Below are 21,969 nucleotides of genomic sequence, written 5' to 3'. Positions count from 1 at the left end.
GTTAACAACGCGTTGATTTATGAAGAAAAAAGGTAACAATGGATATTGAAAAATGAAGAATTTAACACCACTTTCAAGCAATCAAATATAATGTAGGTTCGAAGATTTTCGCGGCGTTGATTAGATGATCTATCCATTTTATTCGGGTTTTAACCGCGTTTGTTGTGTTCAAATGACAACAGTTTCGCTGACTGCAATGCCAGCGAAACCGTTGTCATTTAAACACAACAAACGCGGTGAAAACCCGAATAGTATGGAAAGATCATTCAAATACAATGTTTCATACATTTATTTAGAAAAATTCTAATTTCAAGGATATAATTTTACTAAAACACGTAGGTATATTTATGAAGTGGAAAATGACACCAAAATTAATTTAGTTTCGAGTTAACACAAATTAATTTATGAATGAAATCCCTGAGGAAAGCCATAAAGGGATAAGTGGGGAGGGATTTATCTAGATAGATAAGATTTTTGGGAGAGGGATCTATTGACTTATCGAACATCCCAGGCGTACCAACGATAATAAAATTTTTAAGTCCCCTTTGTCATGCAGGAAGGTGTCTCGTGCATATGGGGCCCAGGCCGAAATATTTACGAACGATGTCATATAAATTGCACCCAGCGGATCCATGTTATATATAAAACGAAGCACAAATTATGTTTAATTCCCTCAGTCAAATATGTCTCAAAATGGAAAAATAGACAGAGAAATAAAAAATCTGCCAATCGCCATTTATAATTTAATGCCATTATAAGTTAATCTAAGATAATTTGTCCGATAAATGTAAGAAAAGAAACGCATGAAACATTATATTTGTACGCTTGAAAGTGGTGTTAAATTCTTCATTTTCAATATTCATTGTTAACTATATTTCTTCATGCATCGGCGCGTTGTTGAAAATAAATAATTTGACAAATTTACTCATTCTCCTGTAATTTTTTTAAACTTCATAAAAGCTTGGACATTTTATAACTAATTGGTCACATGTCGTATTTAATCTCAAAAATGTTGTCTCTCAATCCCGAATAATATTTGCTGACAAAATAACCACGTGTCAATTAGATCAAGTGGAAACGCAAACAGAATATTTACCATATCAATACTATCATAATTTAGAATCAAAAGCATGGGTTGATCTTGACTAGATCCTTTCTACATCTAGTAAGTGCTAAAAATAAGTTTTTGACTCATTATCTTAGATTAAAACAAAATATTTGCCATATGATGGTTTATTCTTGTTTTGAAGGCTTTTATTAGTATATTTCAAATAAAAATTTTTGAGATTTTTTTCCTTTTTTAACACTAAGATAGGTTCTCTTTTAGTCTTAGCCCAACAATCTATGGGAAGACCTTATCCCACATACGTTTCGTAATCATACTTTGGTTAGGTTAATATTATTCTCAGCCAGAAGTCATACTACAAAAAGGCCAGAAGCTTTCAGAGGGTGGGCCACCACCATTGCTCCTCCGAAAATTCCAGTCGCACTAATTAGGCTCATAAAGCGTGGCTTCCTGCAGAGTTAAAAAGAATATAGACGGCGTTCAGAAGAGATAAAATAAAATCCTGTGATAAATTATTAGCAAAGAGAGTACTCATTATTTGAGCCTACCCGGAGAGACAAAAAATGTATCATGCACCCCATGAGTCGCAATGAATTGTTAACGAGCTCTTTAAGGGGTATTTTAAAATGCCATTGGGAAAGGTCTAAGTGCCAGAATTCATCGCGTATAAAAAAGAAAAAATGATACCTATTGCTACCCAGTGTCGATTAAAGAGTGCTTAAGAGATAAAAAATCAAGACCTACTCTATCAATAAACTTGCTAGATACATTCCTATGGCGGCTTAAAATAACTTACGGTTAGGACTTGAGTGTCCTAGTTGGTCCAATGAGTTTATAGAAAAATCTCTTCTTCATTTAACTAAGACGGTTCTTCTTAATGATGTTTCCTACCCTTTAAAAAAAATCCCAATAAGATTCCCGTAATTCCAAAATTTAAAACATAATAAATAAAAGGCTGAGTTCCACGGAGATTTTTCCCGAAATAGCTATCTCATGCTCATTCAAATAGCTTAATGAAGATACCCTAGCTCTTCATCCACAATTATACCACCATTTAACAGTAATAACGTGTATTAAGAACCATTAATCAAGGGTAATTTTTTAGTAACAACAGTCGGGAATACTTAAAATCAACATTTGTAAATCATTAACATTGAAACAATTATTTGAAATAGAAGCATCGAGCCGAAATACCTCACGTGCTATGTTACCTGAAATCTGTAGGGTAGCTTTATTACGGATGCAGGAGCGCTTCTACAAGAAAAAACGAAAAAAATAAGTAAAAAATGAATCCATCTCTCATTATTTGATGAAAATCCGTATAACGCCCTGTTTTAACTCTTTGAAGAGAAATAGAGAAAAAAATACCGAGAAGTATGTAAAACTACGTCCGACAACCCTAAATTAAGTCATGTCATTAAAATCTATTGTTTTAACTAAAAATAGTAAAAAGGTTTTTGGCTCCAGCAGCTGCATGGAAATTTGAAAGCATAAATAAGGCTGGGATGACTCATGATATTACGTCCAGAGCGGTTATGACCGAGATTATACTCCAGACCGCGACATCCCGTTGCTCGACAAGCATGTCGGGCATAGAAATGAACTGGCCATTTGCCACGGCAGTTCCCTAAAATCAACAAAGCTGCGCGGAGCCGTTTGACGTGGGCACAATCAATAGAAGTCGGTACACTCGTAATATATCAAACTCATGAGAACAATCAGCGCCACCTGCACAAGATGTTTCACGCATGATTAGTGACATAAGATCGAATTAACCCATACGTGTGGAATGGAAGCTATCCAGGTGGAATTCCCGACTGGCAAATACAGTGGAATAAGTTAGGAAACTCACTATTCACTGTGGTATGAATAGATGAAAACCAGCAATACCGAGTTTTGGTTCCATCATATAAAGGTATATGAATGTAATTAGCGTTTTCCAGAACTACTCATGGCTATAGTGACTTAGTTCCACAGAAACCACATTCTAAATGCTGAATGGGTTGGTTCTGAACTGGTTTACAGATGTCTCTGTCTTTTGATAGATCATCCTTTCCGAAATTATTATCACTAGTGGTCATTTCTTAAATAAACCTCATTTTTTTCCATTGATATTCATGCATCACATATTACACATTCCTTGATCAAGCCTATCCTCAGAGATATTACAATGGAAACGTAAAAAAAATATGTGATTAGAGTGAAGCATATTATACATGTGTGTTTCATCATCAATTGTAATATAAATCCTAATACGGAATATTAATGCTACGATTAATTATAAAAATTACGTATTAAATTAATTATATATATTTTTTTCCATTAGAAACTGCTCAAGAATTTAATTTCGTTTATTACGCACCTAAGTGCCTAATTTCATCGGATTCACCACAGTACCAAACATTTTTCATGCGCAAACGCTCAGAAATATATGCCACTGAATATGCTCCCCATTCCATGGATTTCCTAATTAGCAATAAAAATTTTTTTTAAATGTTAACCGAAAAAAAATTCGAGAAATTCTCAAGCACCGCACAGAAAAATGTATATGAGGACGATAGACGACGGAAATGGGAGAGCTTAATTGCCGAGGAAAAGGAAAAGAAAAACAAAATTAAAAACTACTGAAATATCGCTCCTCTGATAAGGTTACCAAAGCACACACACGAAATTTCCCTTTGCATAGTATTACGTAGAATGATTCGTCACAGTGGGTGGCCCTGTGGAAAAATTGCACCCTCTCCCGTAAGACATACCGTCCCTCTTTATCGTTCACTTCCATCCACATAAATACGCAGCCGTGCTCCGCGGAAATATCTCCCGCGGCCTCTGACGAGAGAGGCTATGGATAAAAAATTCACATCAGAGGGTGGGGTGAGAAGTAAAAAAAAAAATTTTTTAACATCAGAAAAAATATTAAAAATAAGAATTTTTTCGTCGAAGTCGGTTTCAGAACCTCGGTTTTATCGGTTAATGTATATTATTTATTTCGAATAGCATGTTTCGTAGTGGCGATATATCGATTAAGTTTATTTCTTACAATGCCATTGGTTGTACTGGGACGAAATTTTATGAATACCAAAACAATGAAATGTAAGTCTTTAGAAATAATAATAATAATATTTATTCAACGGGATTACACCCTTTTTCAAGTTTACAGAAAGTTTTACAAAGAAAGAAAAAAAATCTTTAAATGCCCCTGCTAACGCTCGTTTAGTTTTAACATCCATATGTATTTTCAATGTAAAGGAAATTTTAAAAACAAACTCTAATCATTTTTCACAAGCGGGTGGGGAGAGAAGTCAGACAAAAAACTTTATGACATCAGAGAATTTTTTTGAGAGAATGCGTCGGTTTTATCAAAAATTAAAAAAAATTAAATCCCGAAAAGACAAAGTTTCGTAAAGGATAGGGCTCGAGCAATGGAGAAAGATGATGAATGGTATGACTCGAATAACTCGCCTTGGTTCCTCGCGCGAGCCAAACTGCGCCAAATATTACGCTTTGGGACTCTGGCCAACAACCGCGATTTCACGGGAGGAGGATCGCACAAGACCTCTGCACATACATAGATACGCACACACTCACACCAGAGTTAACTCGTTTCGTGGGGCTCATGACGCTGTGGCCCTGGTGAATTATTCACGTGCCCCGAGCATCAACTGCTAGTTACGGTCATAAAGCACGCGATAATGTATATGTGTGCATAAAAGTAGTCCACGTCATTTTCCTTTCCGTGGAAGAGAAATTATAGCAGTAAAATATGTATGCTTATGACACACATAGCAGTGTTAGGCCGTGTCCCAATCCACGGTTATGCGCCCTTCGTGCCCTTGCTGACGTCACGTTCAGGAAGTGACGTCAGGTAAGGGTCGTCCCAATACGCTCAGAGCAAGGGTCTGAAGGGCGTGTGGAGTTAAGGGCACGAAGGGTACGAGAAAGGTACCTACGTGCCCTTCAGCGGTCGACGCGACGGAAGGATCGGAGATAACTACGCCGGCTGAATGGATTAACCACTTAAGATTGTTCATGCCTGTTTAAGTGAATGTTGTTTAAACAAATGAACGGAAGTTTTCGTGATAATTATGTGGATGAAAGCGTAATATGTGGACAAGTGTCAGTTCCATAAAGGTTGGCGTCAAGGGAATGGCTAGTTCATTCATGTCATCTTAACTAAATAATGCTGTTGCATAATTTAAAGGGATAATTGTAATTCGTAGCATGAGTTGCACAAATAATAAATGAAGTTACAATCCTTAAATGTGTCTTACGTCCTATGTGCTCTCGCTTTCGTACTATTGAAGGTTAGGTTGCTGTTTTATTGCTTCAAAGCATAGGTTACCCGCCGCTGTATATAAGGTACGTATTTGGCAGAAATAAGCAATATTTATCGGCATGATGTGAAGTGCAACCTCAACATCATATTATTTCCCGTTACTTATATCCCCATCTCCGAACCATTTGCTATCATATTGTAATTGTTTGTCCGACTCAATTTAGCATCAACCTCGGTATTGACATTAGGATTCTTGCATAATGTTGCTTAGGTTACCTACGTAGGTGCAGGTAATATTGGTTCTTCCGTATCAAATGCATCCATTTTTGTGAACGGGAAGGTTATAAAGATTTTTAATTTTAGTCTGTTGGCAATTGCAGCTCAAAGAAATTGTTACCAGAAGGAATTAATTCCACAAATTCGATATTTCAGAAGGTTTTCTTTCAGTACCTCCGAAACGTGTTATCTCTTCATTCAAGTCGACCTAGATTAAACTATTTATCGTAATAAAAAGAATCTTAAGTTAAGATTGTAATCGTAAATGTGTGTGGATATGTTTAAACAAGTTTTTCGTGAATGTGAATGAAGCATGCATTCACCTAATCCCTCCGCTGCGTGTATTCTCATTTTGTTCCATAAAGCATCAGCTTGTGTCGATGCAGGGCTTGTGGTACGAGGCATTGGCATGGTATTAGTAGGTTCTTGAGTATGCCTAGCTAACGATCAAGATTACCTTTTGTAATTAGCTGATCGTTATATTAAAACTACTTCAATCAAGTGGAGTGGTTTCTGGAGGTAGTGGTACAACGACTGTGGTACTGGTTCATGAAAAGTTATTTCATTATATCACAGAATTCCCGTCTAGCCGTAATTAAGTGGTAGTGCCAGTACTCTTTAACCTCATCATGGTCCGAAAAATCATATGTATATAACCTTAACGACACCTAAACAATCTTTTTATTACTCTGAGGAATTCTATTCACGTGATAAACATTAGTAAATATTTTATATATACGACTTAATCTAAACACTAATGAAGCAGCATATGCAGGCTTCTTGCTATTTTTTATTTAATCATTATCTTCTTACATTGATAAGAACCATTTTGTAACAATTATTACAATAAAAACCATTTATTATGGTTGTGTTAGCATAAAATCAGAATTTTTGGAAACCGTAGCTCATTTGTTTATGATTCGCAAAATGACCAATTCCATCCTTGGCGCTGGCGTCGGTTCGAAGAGCACGAAGGGCGCAAGGTGCCCCAAGGGCGGGTAGGGCACAGGGCGCAGGGTGCACCCTTCTGGATTGGGACACGGCCTTAGTATGTTTCGGCGGCGAGCCCCTGTTTCACTCGCTCACAAAATTTCTCCCGCGTCCATCCAAGCGATCGGTGTTTGTGAGTGTGGGGCCGCTGACCGCGTTTTCCGGTCGAGCAAGGACCGCGAATAATGGCACGGGCACACCGCGGAGACGGATAACAGGAGGAATGTTGACCGTAGAGGATAAACTGAAACGTCTTCCACCAAGTTGCCACGAAATCAAGCGCCTAATACTCACTGCCGAGAGCCATTTGTTTCGAATTATGGGAAAACTGTGGTCCGAAGTAATTTGCGTGAAGAGTCCCCGGGATCTCCACCGAGTCAGGATCTGCATCATTTCCCATATCGAAATCATGCTCCTAATACTCACTTCTGAGCGCCATTTGTTTCAAGCTATGGGGAAACCGAGGTCGAAAGTAATTTGCGTGGAGAGTCCTCGGGAACGCAATCGGGTCAGTAACTAAATTATTGCCCAATTATTCCTCACTCGGTGGCGATCCCGATAACTAGTCACGTAATCTATTCGCTGGGAAAGCACCAAATATTTCTTCGAAAATAATTTAATCACAGCAAAGAAACTGGCACGAGTAGTGCTTCGTACATACCCACGTATGATACTGGTGTGATAATGGTTCTTGGGTACTTGGTTTGACTCCAGGAAATATTGGAATTTACCTCCGCCACCCAAAAGTCCGCGCGTTTTCTAAGCCTTGTCGACCAACTCACATACCTTCAAACGAATTGCGAGGCTATCAACTGGTTGTGGCTTCATTGGAGTCCTTTATCCCTCGCGTTGCCATCCTTGACAAATCCCGAGGGTCTGACATCTAGTACCATGAGCCTCCGTACAGTTGCCATAGGAATTCATAGGCCTGGATAACATAGTGGTCTCAGTATTGGCCCGGAAGCCAAAGGTCCGTGGTTTTATTCCCGGCCTAGGGGAGTTTTTTCCTACGGCAATCCATGTGAATTTCACCACTTTTCATGCGGCAGAGCTGATATATTACCCACACCTTCCTTCTTCGAGGATAAGAAGGAAAATGAAATAGCCTAAACTATTCTGTTCTTTTCGAATGATTAGGAGTACTGAAACCAACCCTTAATTTCATTAAATGCTTCCTCCCTCGAGAGCCAAAATTCTGAGCCTTGCTGCGTTAGATGTATTATGGAGAAATTATGATGCATCTTGAGAGAAGACCTGGGTAAAATGACCTTAGGGGAAACAACTAGCCGGAGGCGAGAATAGGGTTCTTGTCTCCACACGGCAGCCAAAGCATATTGCCTCCAGAACCCCAATGAAGTCCGAAGGTCGTTTCCACATTCAGTATTCGCGAACCCAAACGATGCGACTGACTAATGGTGGTCAAGCATCGAAGCTTTAGAAATGTCATCGCGTGAATTGAGTTGTTACACCGCAGGCTGTTTTCGTGATTTTAGACGGCGTCCGTGAATATTTCCATGATTGTTTTATCACTATACAGCACCCCGATTCTACATTCAATCTCAGGTGTGATCGGACGAAATCCATGAATGCTAACCTCAGGATCAAAAGTGTGGCTTCATAATTGGTCGTACCTAGCCATGAAATATTTTTTAGCCCTTAACACCAGGCATAAAATTAATGGTCACGAGTAAACTTCAAGAAAATTACATGTATCCTGCTGCGTCAACATTACCTTGAGACCCGGGGGATTACTTGGAGGCCCGGGGGGATGCGTAGGAGTGTAAAGCTCCAAAAAAAAAGGCACGGTGAAACAGAGTACCAAAAGTGTAATAACAAACAAAAGCGGTCGAATAACAAAAAGAAATCACCTTACTGAACTGTTTTTGCGACGATACAAATTAATGACTCGGGGAAAAGGCGAGGTAGGAAACAGGGATGTTACCTTGGCAGTAAGAGGTAGCGGTGGTCAAAAAAAGGTGCCTTTGGTCGCCTCCCGGGAGCAGCCCTCCTCACGGCCAAACACTCGACAAGAGCTCTTGCAAAATAATGCCCGCCGCTCGCGGACAAGCATTCCTTTATATACGTTTGGGCCCATTTGCCACCACCAATGTTAGGCCCCTGCTGACCGGAGGCCATTTCCTTTTGGCGGAGGATTTCACCACCCACCAAGCTGCTCGACCGATAAAGAGAGGCACAGCTCATCCTCGCCCGCTAACCCAAGGGTCGTGATTTTGACTTTCGTCTGATTAGGTCGTATTTGTACAGGAAAGAGTTGTTTATCAATTGCTACCACTTTTCTACACTATTTTACACACTTCAAGAGCACTATCCTCATTTGCTGCTATGAAAAAACATTCACATGATAGCTAAAAGGCTAGGGAATTTTTCACATATACTAGTTTCAAGGCAATTCCAATAATAGTAATCTTGTCTCCTCACATTTATTTCATTTCTTCTATACCGCTCTCCTGGATAATAGCAATTATGGCATGTTAATGATACTAGTACATGCATCGACTATATGTATAATGCCAGCCAAACTCACAATCTACCCATCCAACGGTAATAAACAGTAAGTTAGATGCATAAAAAGAAGGCGAGTTGGCTAACACAGTAGCTAATGCTGGATTTAGACATTCTTTTCCATAGACGGACACCATTCATAGATCTAATTCATATTATAGCCAAGCACACAACGAAACGTCGCAAAAAGTACCGAAAGTTTATTCTATAAATCATTTATAATCATACACGATGTACTTTACTTACCATGGCGGTTTTTAAAACTTAAACGAAAGAATATCAGCAGAAAATAAGACTGTTAATAATAATAATACCTGTGCAACGAAAAGATCCCAACTTTCTCGGAAAAAAACTCATCGCTCCTTGTTATTATCCAGAGCCTATTAATTATTAATCTGAGTGAGCAACTGAAAACAATAGCTCACTCATTTCCCCTTCTCTTTGACAGCCTTCTTTCAGAAAGGAAATAAAAATAGAAGACGACATGAATTACAACAGAAAATCGGGAGTAGAGCAGAGAGAATTCCGACGAAAGATGGACGGAAGACGAAAGCGGCTAGCATAAGTGAGCCTGCGGAATATTCGCAAGCGATGTTAGGGAGCAGCTGAGCGTGAACTCTGAACCTTCTCACAGGATTAACGGCTCAAATGCACTGGAAAATAGAGGATGGGATGATACATATTCGAACAAAGAACGTGACTACTAGACGTCCGATTTACAACAGTCGTTTTTGGGTCAAAAAAACTAGAGACCATTATTATTTCTTAGAAAAAGAGAGACGTTAAGAGCTATCTAGAAGCTCCCATAGGCTATCAGTAACTACAAGTATTTGTGAATTCCCGACTTGGGCGAGCGGATGAAGTCTAAAAATGAAGAACAAAGACCACTGACGCAAAGGAAGATGACGGACGAGCCATCGCCCGCTTCTGGCCTCCGGCTGCTTAATGGCGACGGGCCAAATATTTCCACCGCAGTTGTTTAAGACACAGTGCATTTAAAGATCATGCATTTTTATGCACAGTGAAAAAAATTGCACAAGTACACTTCAGCACAATTCTTTTAGGCTACATGGGCTTACCAAGTTGCTTTACAATGGCTTACCAAGATTTGTATTTCTATGTTTATTGATATTGACTTGAATTCTATTTTATGGGTATTCAGTGTAAGCACATTCATGTTTTTTTGAAAATCTTGTAAATATCAGCAATATGCTTCAAATTTGCTCACCTAAAATGAAAAAGCGATAGCATAGAGCAATGTGACAGTCTAAAACTCACTATTCTAGATGAAAAATCACTTAGGAATGTTTAAGGATAACTTAAATGTATTTTGCTCGGATATATTAATTTCCGTTTCATCCTGCGGTTAAATTCATGTTATCCACTAACCCAATTAATTTTCGCCGGGGAAATAATGAATTCGCAACTATGTAAATTGTAGCATATGAATCAGTGCATGGTAGATAACAAGACGACTTAATTATGACCTAAACAGCAGACAACATGTAATCGCAGCGAAGGTTGCAAAGAAAGAGGAAGAGGATATCGGAAATTCCTTTAATAGTTGGGATGATGACTACATCAGTGAAGTTATATCTAGTGCCACAAAGTTTTATGACGAAAAATCTTACAATACCACTAATTCTCTATCGGCAACCTACATGCGTTTTCCTATCCTCCAAGTACCTTATGGTACTTATGCAGTGTGTCTGGTACCCGTCCAATGTATCGGCCACTTCAGGTGAATAACTCGCGATAGTGCCCGAATTTAAGCTGCCAACCTCAGTTTGTATCCAAAGTCCAATTCAGCCCAATTATGAGGTCCTCTACTCCCAGCCCCGAGAACTTCTTGTGAATTCTTAACACGTATTTGCTTGCCTCGCCGGCACACAAAAGAAACCACAGTGAGTCCATCCTAATTACCCGACGAATGACTCTAATAGTTTGCATTAATCCAACAAGATACAAGTAAATGAGATTGGAAGGTTTTTTTAGGAGCACTAAGAAATAAACAAAATTAATTCAAGAAATATCTCTCTTAATATCAAAAATTAATGTGGCCTAGAAAATAGCACTCGTTACTAGTCAGCTGTTTAAGTTTCAACTGTACCAATCTTATAGTTTAATTGTTGTTGCCGATTATAGTGAAAAACTATAGTGAACAACAACATATTTTTGAAAGAGTTGAGACGTATATAGTCTGAGGTTTCAGGCAAGATGGAGTGGAAACGTGACATAATGAAAATGAAAAAGCAGGAGCAATTTCCACAATTTTAAATTTATTAATACGACCGGTTTCGCTTTTCAGCATCATCAGGTACAAAAATATCAAGTGCGCTGTGCTTAAATAGGAAGGTAGGAGGGGGTGGTGGGCGGTAAGGCGGGGGAAGGGGATGGAAGGAGGGTGTACAGTCACGGGGCTTGGTATCAACCCAACCTCAGTTTTCCCAAGCCCCGTGACTGTACACCCTCCCTCCATCCCCTTCCCCCGCCTTACCGCCCACCACCCCCTCCTACCTTCCTATTTAAGCACAGCGCACTTGATATTTTTGTACCTGATGATGCTGAAAAGCGAAACCGGTCGTATTAATAAATGTAAAATTGTGGAAATTGCTCCTGCTTTTTCATTTTCAGTTGAGACGTACTTGGAGGACCGGGGCATGCGTAGGAATGTAAAGCACAAAAAAAAGGTGCGGTGAAACAGAGTACCAAAATACCAAAATTTATTAACAAACAATAGCGGTCGAATAACAAAAAAAATCGCCTTACTGAACTATGGTTGCGACGATACAAATTAATGACTCGGGGAAAAGGCGAGAAGGAAACAGGGATGTTACCTTGGCAGTAAGGGGTAGCGGTGGTCAAGAAAAAGGTGCCTTTGGTCGCCTCCCGGGAGCAGCTCTCCTCACGGCCAAACACTCGACAAGAGCTCTTGCAAAATAATGCCCGCCGCTCGCGGACAAGCATTCCTTTATATAGGTTTGGGCCCATTTGCCACCACCAATGTTAGGCCCCTGCTGACCGGAGGCCATTTCCTTTTGGCGGAGGGTTTCACCACCCGCCAAGCTGCTCGACCGATAGAGTGAGGCACGGCTCAGGGTTAACGCCGAAAGATATCAAAGCTAACTTGAATGAAGCTAATGGAAGGTCTTCTCCTGTATTTTAAACTATTCATAATTGAGTAAATGAGTTTTAACTTCGCCGTACATTAAAAAAATGAACATTGTTCAGGACTCTCTATGAAAGTGTCTACTCTCCAAAATGATCAATAAAATTCACGATATGACTTTAAGGGCTAGAAGAATCAAAGTGCACCATAGAGGCCAGGACACGGGCATATCTCTATGAACAATTGCTTTAAATTTGCACGAAAATTTGGGCGTGGAAAAAATATCGGCAAAGTCGCTGCCGCGTTTTCTCACATTGGGGAATAAACTTAATCGTGTGGTCTACTCAAAGGCTCTTTTAGCGCATATCCTGAGAATTTAATGCATCGATTCCCTTTTATGAAATATGGATTCATCACTACATTGCAGATCCAAAATAACAGCTAAAACAATGGCCTTTTGAAAATGAACGGGCCCCAAATGCAGGCGAAGATGTTGAAATGGGCCGGTCAAGTCATGAGAACGATATTTTGGAATTTGTGTGGAATTCTCTATATCGATTAATTGGAAAAGTAAAAAACAATAACAGGAGAGTGTAATGCATCGTTAATGGACCGGTTGATGTTAGAAACCCAGAAAAGCGCCCTCGTTTAAAGCAAAGCAAAGAAAAATTTCTTCCTTCAGCAAGGTAATGCACGAAGAATCTAACCTTTTTCCTGGTGAATAGCATGGATGAAAGTTACTCGGTTTTTCAACCGGGTCAGTGTACACCATGCAGACCCTGACCCGGTTTGAACACTGAGACGTTTTGATCCAAGACAATGCACAGCTGCATACCTGTTCAGAGTCAATAGCCAAAATTACAGAATTATAGTCTCAATTATTACATAATTCACCGTATTCACCAGATTTGTGACTTTTTATAATTTAAAAGGTTGAAGAAATGGTCTTGCGGACAAATGCTTGCGTCTATGGAAGAGGTCATCGCCCAAAGGAATACCTATTTTGAGGAGATCCCCAAAGTTATACTTTTTGGACAAGTTAAAATGCTTGAAAAATGCTTTAAAATTTTTTATATGGCTGGAAAAAGACTATAATGAAAAATATAAAAAATTGACCCAATATATTTTGTTTTAAACCTTTTTCTAAAGACTTGTTGAACGACCCCTCTACCACTGGTATGAGCATTGTCAAATGCTTATCATTTTTTAAAACTTGAGTAGTTTTTATTATTATTATTATTATTATAGTATTCTACTGATTAAGGTAGATTTCCATGGAATACTAAAGAAATGATCTGGGAGCCTCCCTTTCCTTCCAGCGCTGCCATCTTCATTTCTAAAAATCCTATTATTTTCCTTCCCCTCCCCCGTTTCCCTAACATTCTACCCTCAAACACCATTTTCAACATCCCCTCCCCGCTATGCACTAACTCCATCCATACCTTCTGTCTCCTCCGTATCTCATGTAAAACCTGCCTCTCCTCACCCACCATGTCCAGCACTTCGTCGTTCCTTTTCCTCCACGTCCATTTCACCTTCTCCATTCTTATCCATACCCACATCTCGAATGCATGTGATGAAAATTAATAGTGTGATTTATTATAAGCCTATGGTAGCAAGGTCAAAAGTCAAACCCATAACCTTCACTCGCATACCAAAGCACCTTTGTCCCTCATGATTCATCCCTAGACAACTCTACCCCTTTCTCTCTCTCCAACCATTTACCGCCAATCCTCCCTCCTTCCTCGGATTCGCGATCCCGAGGCCCACCGCTATGAATCTTGCGCGCTGCCGTCGAACCACCGCGCTCCCGACACGATCATAGCCACCCCCTAGCCCTCACACCATTACCCAACCCATCAATCCCTTCTCTTCTTCCCACACACACACTTGAACCTCATCCATCGCGAGACCTTTTATCCTCCCCACACCTCGGAAGCAGAGAAGGCTGCAGTACCCTCTTCTCTCCCCTTTCTTTCAACCTCTCTCTCTTTCCGTTCGTACAAAACCTCCACCTTTCTTTCTTACTTTCTTTCCTTTCCCGCTCCGGTCTTTTTAAATGCTCTTCTCCCACGACGGCTGAGGAGGTGACCTTAAAAACTCGCCCTCTCCCTCCACTCCCATCCAACCTCTTACTAAATCTCTCTCCCAGCCTACCCGTTAACTATTGCTCCGAAGTTTCCGGACTTTGTGGAATCAGCACCCTCCTCTCTCCCTCTCTCTTTCTCCATCCCTCTCGAGTCATTAAACGGGATTCATCATCCGGCCCTCTGGTCATCGTCCCAGTTCCGCCGCGTCTCACATACTTTTTTCTTTTTGGACGATTTCATTATTTCCATCCTTTTATTTTTTTTAAGACTTAAGCGCTTCGTTTTCGTCAAAGGCTTTCCTTTTTTTACCCCAAAACCGTCCCTTTCCTTAATCCTGCACCCTCCTTAACCCCGGTGATCCAGCATCGCTTTTAAAACGACCGAAGCCATCCGGACCCTGTGGGGAGTTTTTCCGTGTTTCAGCGAAAACTGATCCTAGCGATCGCTCCAGCGGATTCAAATCTTAAGAAGAGGTTTGGCGAAATTTCTACGATCGAAATCCGGACCCAAAGAAGTTTCTTTTCGCTTCTCTGACAGCGCTAACAATGAAAATTGCCTTATTGGATTTAAGAAAAAAATTGGAGTCTCGTCCAATGATTTCGTTTTACATTCACCATAACTAAGAAATCCAGAAATCCGTTGAGAATATTCAAAACTTTGCTGGGAAAAGATTTTGTTTTTGAGAATCTGGTAACTATTCCCGCCAGATTAAGCGTATATAACTAAATTGGAGCAGATGGCATTTGCAATAGTGCGGAATAGAGTATTACATGATTAAAAAGTAAATTAAAACGATTTGATATTCTTGGCATTGGTGCATGAAATGATCATGATTATACTACATATTAGACTACCACAATGAATTCTAAATTATTGAAACTCTCCAGTAGCAAATGTAATTCTCCTAAGCTTGCAAATAAATTATTTTGCCCGTTACTTGATTGATTAAAAATGATTGATTGATTAAGTGCTTGGCTAATCGTTTGGATAGCATTTACTTTAAAATACATCACTCCAAAATGCATATAAATACAAGAGTTACCGCATTACCGCACTGCAAGAGAATTTTTTTATACAACATTGTCCTACAAACAGTAGATGAAACATAGGCGCTGAGGGATAACGACCCTCATATAGACGTGAAGATAAAACTAGAAGAAATATGGAGCGCTAAAGAAAAAATGTCGATGGTCTCATGGATGCCGTCTAAATGTGAGCGAAATTTAAAGAGAGGCGGAGCGAGCAAGGTTTGAGGGGGCAGCTGAGGGAGAGAGTGGTGTCGCAAAAGCTTCTGCCCCCTCCGTATCCGACGTCCAAGTCTTCCTTTGGAGGCGGAGACAAATAATCTACCGCCTTTTACCCTTTCATTGATTGAGACTTGGAAGAAATTCCAGGAATGACTTCCATGGAGTGGTGAACAATTTTAAAAGAGAGGAAAAATTTCAAAAACACTGAATAAAACATAAACACAGAGCAACATTCAAACGCTAATTGATTCTTAACTGATTGGAGCTTGTATTCATGAATTAACGATCATTTTTAGAGCTTTTTCCTGAATAAATAGATATAAACTTGGTGATTGCGGCGAATGCTGAATATCTAATGACACTGGTAGGAGTGATAAGACCAATCCTGAAGGTGCTGGAATGTAGGTTTGGAGGAGATTAACAAGAATTGACCGGGCTGGCAGATAAACTAATGAGCAAGTAACAATCATAGTCTATGCAGAAATACAACTATTAAAATAAAAAGCAGCACAGATAATCGAAGACTTACTCCGGTGCGACAACTACATGCAAATTGTTATGAAGAGATTATTTTTAGGCCTAAGATAGAGAGGACAACCAAGAGTGTCGTGTCGAAAACTATTGCCAATGGATATGGGATGCACATTGTCCAGGAAATGAAGAGGCGGTGGGAAGAAGAGATTGTTTGAGGTAATGGATACAACAAGGATAACCTTAAGAAGAGAGAGAAGATGACCATATGGAATGCTGCTGCCCTCTGTCGGAAAAGAGCTCCCTTAGATGGACAAAAATAGATAATAGGACTTGCCGCCTCCAACAAAGTCAAACCTGGAACAGCTTTCCGTCGTCCTAAGTTTGGGGAGTTGGAATCGAGGAATAAGAGACGGCAGGAAAGACGGGGAAAGAGAAAGCAGTTTTCAAACTGGATGGAAGCAAATGTAGAGTCAAAAGTTTTCCATAAATATAATGACTTTGATGCTATAATGATTAATTAGGTTCTTCGCAGTGTTCAAATGCCTCACTAGCTTCGCATGCCATTCTGGCATTGAGGCAGTTGGCAACACTTTAATAGATAGAAAATTAAGGATTCCGACAATTTTTCCTATGGTTAAAGACGAATTTAAAGGGTGCCGATTACATGACTTTTTGTCTAATTTCGTCACGTTCACCCCAAGCATTTGTATGAATTAGTCATTCTGTGGTCGGGGTGTGGGCTTTATAGCATACTGATAGGAATGACTTAAGAGCATATTGAATTTGGCCTAGCAAAAAGCACTTCATCTCCAGGAAGCTTGCATGGTCACTTCAACCCAACGAGGAGATTAAGGAGCACGTAAGGAGATTACAGGAACGGGGTACGTCTTCCGATATCAGCCACGTGTAAGCTGAGGGTTCCAAATTGTACTTTAGGGAGAGTGTCTCAAAGCCTTGACGCCAAACATGACATGACGAGAAGGCTCACGAGGGATTCCTCGAAGGGACAGAGGAGTGATGGGCCACAACGCACGGCAGATGGTGAGACATTGGCTCATCGAAGGCCGTTGTACAAGGAGCACATGAGAAAACGATGAGATATATAATCGGACCCAACCCAAAAAGAGACTAAGACTAGAATATTTTCTAGTCTATTCTAGTCTAGAAGACTGGACTATTTTCTACGAGTCCGACAACCTCCTTCGAATAACTACTGAAGTACAAATACCTTTCGATGCCGTAAAACGTTTCATAGTACGGAGATACGTTAGTACGTAGTTATATAGTACGGAGATAGCAGCCTTAAATAGTTTTATTATTAGCGATTATTTATGGATCATTTAAATACTTAATCGGATTACCTTAAGGATTTATTATAAACATTTAAGAGCCATATTACATACACTGCCCTTATTTCAATTTAATGACTTTTAAATTGTTGCAAAGGGAAAGAAATAATTAAAAACGAATACGTTTTACTTTTTCTCGAAATTTTAACATGTGTCAGCGGTAAAATTTCCCGCAAATACTCAGAAACACAACATTCGCTTTGTGACAGTATATTCATGAGTGAAATTAGAATATAGTGAGCATTTAATTCAAATTCAGGACAAGAACAAAATATAGCAACAAATTTGAGTGCTCACAAAAGTTTAAATAAGCTTAAAATAGAAAATAAAACGAAAAATTAGTTTTTTAAGAATTTTAGGACCACTCTTCAATATCGAACCCAGAAATAATAGCTTCTAAAATAATAAGTACCGTAGTTTTACATTAATTAACTATTTTAGTATTATATATGTCTGTGACAATAATTATTTACTCTAACGCTATGGAAAACAGAGCTATAAAAGTGATAGTAGCCAAGGTTACCAAGGAAAAATGACATACGAAAACAAGAAATGGAGAAGCAACACAGGAATACTCCATATTTACAACTATGCTAGGGAACGGAATATAATCAATTTAAAAAATGTAAACTATAATGAGTCTCGTATTCTAAGAATTAGAACATACAAAATTACATTATAGGATTAGAACATGCAAAATAAGCAAAATATTTTCATACACGCTACGAACCAATGAGAATTTTTCATAAATGATAAATAGTGTTATGATATAAGTGCCACGAAAAGGTAAACTAAAAAGATGCAAACAAAAAAACAAACAAATCTAAATTGTAGAAAAATATCGAGGAAAATATGAAACACCTTAATTCACACATTTTTCTTAGGGTCTTCATATAGTAGACACTACGAACATTAATTCTACATTTTAATATGCTAGAAAATAGAAGCATATTCACCTATAATAAAGCATACGATTCACAGGTCATAATATTTTCAATAGCATGATGCCAAGACAACCTGCTAAAAGCCAAAAAAATCTATTTAAAAAAAATTCAGTCAATCTGTTTTTACGTATGATAAATCTGGTGAGTCAACTAACCGCAAAGGAGGCTTTCTGATTAACTAATATACTAAATAGATATCCCTCCAGTTTTTCCCCAGCCTTATTTAGTAACATAACCAAATGACATCGATCGAACTTTATTGGCGCATATTAATAAGATTTTGGCTGTGCACAAGTATGTTTGCACAAAAATTTTCCCTCAAATATTTTCCTTCACATGCCCCATCAAACGCTGACCGCGAATTATATTAAACCCGGCGCTTTTTGCTGGCTTTTTTCATTCTAGAACAGATTTTCTTCGTAAATATTATGTTACAAGTATATTTTGATCCATAACATAACACCACATTTCCAGGAATGGATATATTTTTGGGAAATGCGGAATTTCATTTCCGGATAAAATCGAATTTATCTCGAAATATAATGTACCTAATGCTGAGGAAAAAAGTTAAAAATAGGAATGTCTAACCACAAGAGCTAACAATATACAACATGAGAAAGAAAGATAAAATATTCTTTTACACAACATCACATTTCCATAATTGGATGTTTTTGCAAAAAAGTTTTGTTTTTTTTCTGGATAAATTCGAATGATATCGAAAGATAATGTACCTCGAAATATCTAATACTCAGGAAAACGGTTAAAACAGGACTATTTTTTTAGCTGCAAGAGCTTACAATATCTTACAAGAGAAAGAAGCCTATCCAAAAATAAATTTTTCATTCGTGTAGCACAGATTTTTCAGAACTAGATGACTTTACAAATAATGCGGAATTATTTTTATTATTCTGAAGTTTCTGATTAATGACGAAAGATAATGTTGCTACATGCTACAAAGGAAAAATCAGGACTAAGCCTAGCCCCAAGGCTTACAATATCCTCCAGGGCCTATCCAACAAGAAAAAAAAACGAGATGTGGAGAAGGGAAGTAGGCGCAGAGAGAAAGAGCGATATAGTGGGGCACTCGATGAGGTGATATCAAATATTTGCCCCAAGCAAACACGACGAGTGCCCTCTGAGATGTAAATTCGCAGGAGTTTCCGGGGAATGGGATGGGAAGGGAGAGGAACGATATACGGGGAAGTAGGTAGATAGAGAAGAGGCCAAAATAGAGGGGGCGGAGGAGCAAGGCATTGAGGGAGGGGATGGTTTAGGCACAAGGGAATACGATTTCCGAACACATTTTTCGGAAACGCGATGGGTGGTGGAGTTTGGAAGCGTGAGGCATCTATACAGCGAGGAGGGAAAAAAATATCGAATAACAAGCGGGCTCCAACCAAAAGTGTCGAGTGCCTCCCGCAAACTTCTCTTCCGGGAGACGCGAGCTGAACTGGCTTGAACGGAAGAAAAATCTCGAAAACACACACACTTTGTTTGCTCGCGAATCAGCCGGCTGCATTTCATTCAGTTACCCTTCACGCGGATCTATATTGTTGGCTCAGTCGTGACGGGCGCGTAGTCCAGGCGTGTGTGGTAGATACATGGTCTCCAGGTGGTCAGAGATGAACCCACACCACCCCGAGGTGTGACCCATATTCCTTCGTTCCACGTGAAAAGTCTTCATTCTACAGCGCTGACTTTGGAATAACTCCGTGGAGGAAAAATTGTGATAGAACGCAGTACAGCCAATGCTGAGGCCCATACTGCGAGCTAAATGTATGCGTTTAAAAAGTGGCCTGTATTTTTCATGCCTATTTTATCTATCCATAATATCGCACATATAAAACCTATGCAGTCGTTGTAAATTCATAGAATAGAAAGGCCTCCTCACAAACATAAGTATGTAACTTTATCAGGAAATTATTTTGCGAATGTGTAAACATGCTCATTTAATGCATAATTTAATGTTTCTATGAATTAATGATTTTTCATCTGAATTGTTTTACATAATAATCATAGCTACCACAGAGAAAAATTATGATTAAATATGGCATGATTTATCTACGCCTGTCAGGGAATAGAGTTCTAGGATGCTCGTGTTTAGAACATATTTGAGAAAAACACAAGGTCACAAAAATTAAATTCAAGTATTTACGAAAGATTTTCGATTTTGCTGTTTTTATGATGAGCATCATATGTTTTGAGTGAACAGCGCGGGTAAATAAAATAATAAAAGAAGTAAAGAAACTATTATTGTAGCTAAAAGATGTAAATTAATAAAAATGGCCAATTTCTATTTACCTCATATCATGTTCAGAAATGTAATGGATTTGTTCGGTTGAGATGGACAACTTTCTTATTCACTCAAAGTAGTTAACTTAGAAGTTAGACAATTATAAAGGAACTTTCTATTTAACACTTTGCAAGGGATATTTTTACCACATATCAAGTGTTAGTCACCTATTTTTGATACATGAATTCTTTAAATGATTAGATCTATAGCAATCCTCTCTAAAACGTCTCTATATACAAACTCGTGTGCCTTTCTTTGTAAAACTCCGCATATTAATTGAAAGCGAAGTCATGAAATTGAACGATTCCAATGGGATATTGAATTTTCATTAGATTTCTCTGTCAATCAATTAAGTAAATCTTAGGTTCCATGACCTACCCTCATCAACGTAAGCTATGGGAACATCTCGAGAGAGAAACTTAAAACGTTGCCCTGGAAGCTGTAACAAACGACGCACGTGTCGCGATTTTTTAAGAAGAGAAATAACGTCACCACCCAAGGGCAAACGGTGAGGGACACGGTTTGTCTTCCGCCACGAGGCGCAAAGAGCTTACGCGAGGAGGCAATCAAATATCGTCTCATAATCCAGAGAACTAGCAAAAGGAAATAATCCCACAGGTTCACGCAGAGGGCGGGAAAAACCATACAAGGTCAAAAAATTTAAAAAATAAACAATAAACGACCCGTGAGGAAAAAGATAGAGGGGAGCTAATGCCAGGAATCTGTGCTAGTACACGATTACTTTGATTCTCCCCTCCGACAACACCGAAGGCGCATTTAATAGGATTGGTATCACCGCGGCGGATGAAATATGGGAACCCGTGTGTGGAGAACGGTTAGAGGAGGAGCTGGAAGTTGAGAGGTGAGGGGAACGAGGGAGGGGGGAAGGGACTGGTGCGAATTCAAATGAGATAAGACGAAAAGGAGTCAAAAAGAGACGCCTGCAGTCACAGATGGGATCTAATAAGACTTAGAAAGGCGAAAATTATTGGAATAGAAAAAAAGAAATAAATCGTTCATTTTGATCCTACAACTTCTTTTACACATGAAGTCAGCATTTTTCCGGAGATATATCGTGGAGCAGCATATTAAATGATACACAAAGATGTCGTACAGACCGTTTAATTTCATTTTAATAAACCCTACCACACGTGTTTCGAATGGCTTGCAATCAACTATCAGTCATTGATGATGATTGCAATCACCGAAGCTATTAATGATTGACTGAAACGAAATAAATAAAGATTTATCGAAAAATAAAATTCCTCAGCCTCCTCACGTCTCTGATTCAGTGAAAATACTCTCGGCAGAGTATGCGGGGATCTTTATTGC

General features: G+C 39.0%; 1 protein-coding gene across 1 annotated transcript in view; it reads right to left on the bottom strand.

Annotated features, from left to right (window-relative positions):
- LOC124155169 (5-hydroxytryptamine receptor 1) overlaps positions 1-8,630 on the bottom strand; it is a 461,543-nt gene extending 452,913 nt beyond the window's left edge. Inside the window, exon 1 of the mRNA XM_046528884.1 lies at positions 8,551-8,630. The gene's annotated coding sequence lies outside the window, so the exon portion shown is untranslated. The remainder of the gene's footprint in view (positions 1-8,550) is intronic.
- Between the last annotated feature and the right edge of the window lie 13,339 nt (positions 8,631-21,969).

This window comes from Ischnura elegans, chromosome 3 (assembly GCF_921293095.1).
Source record: "Ischnura elegans chromosome 3, ioIscEleg1.1, whole genome shotgun sequence".
NCBI classification, from domain to species: domain Eukaryota; kingdom Metazoa; phylum Arthropoda; class Insecta; order Odonata; family Coenagrionidae; genus Ischnura; species Ischnura elegans.
The sequence above is the reverse complement of the archived record's forward strand: the minus strand, read 5'-3'. Positions and strand labels throughout refer to the sequence as shown.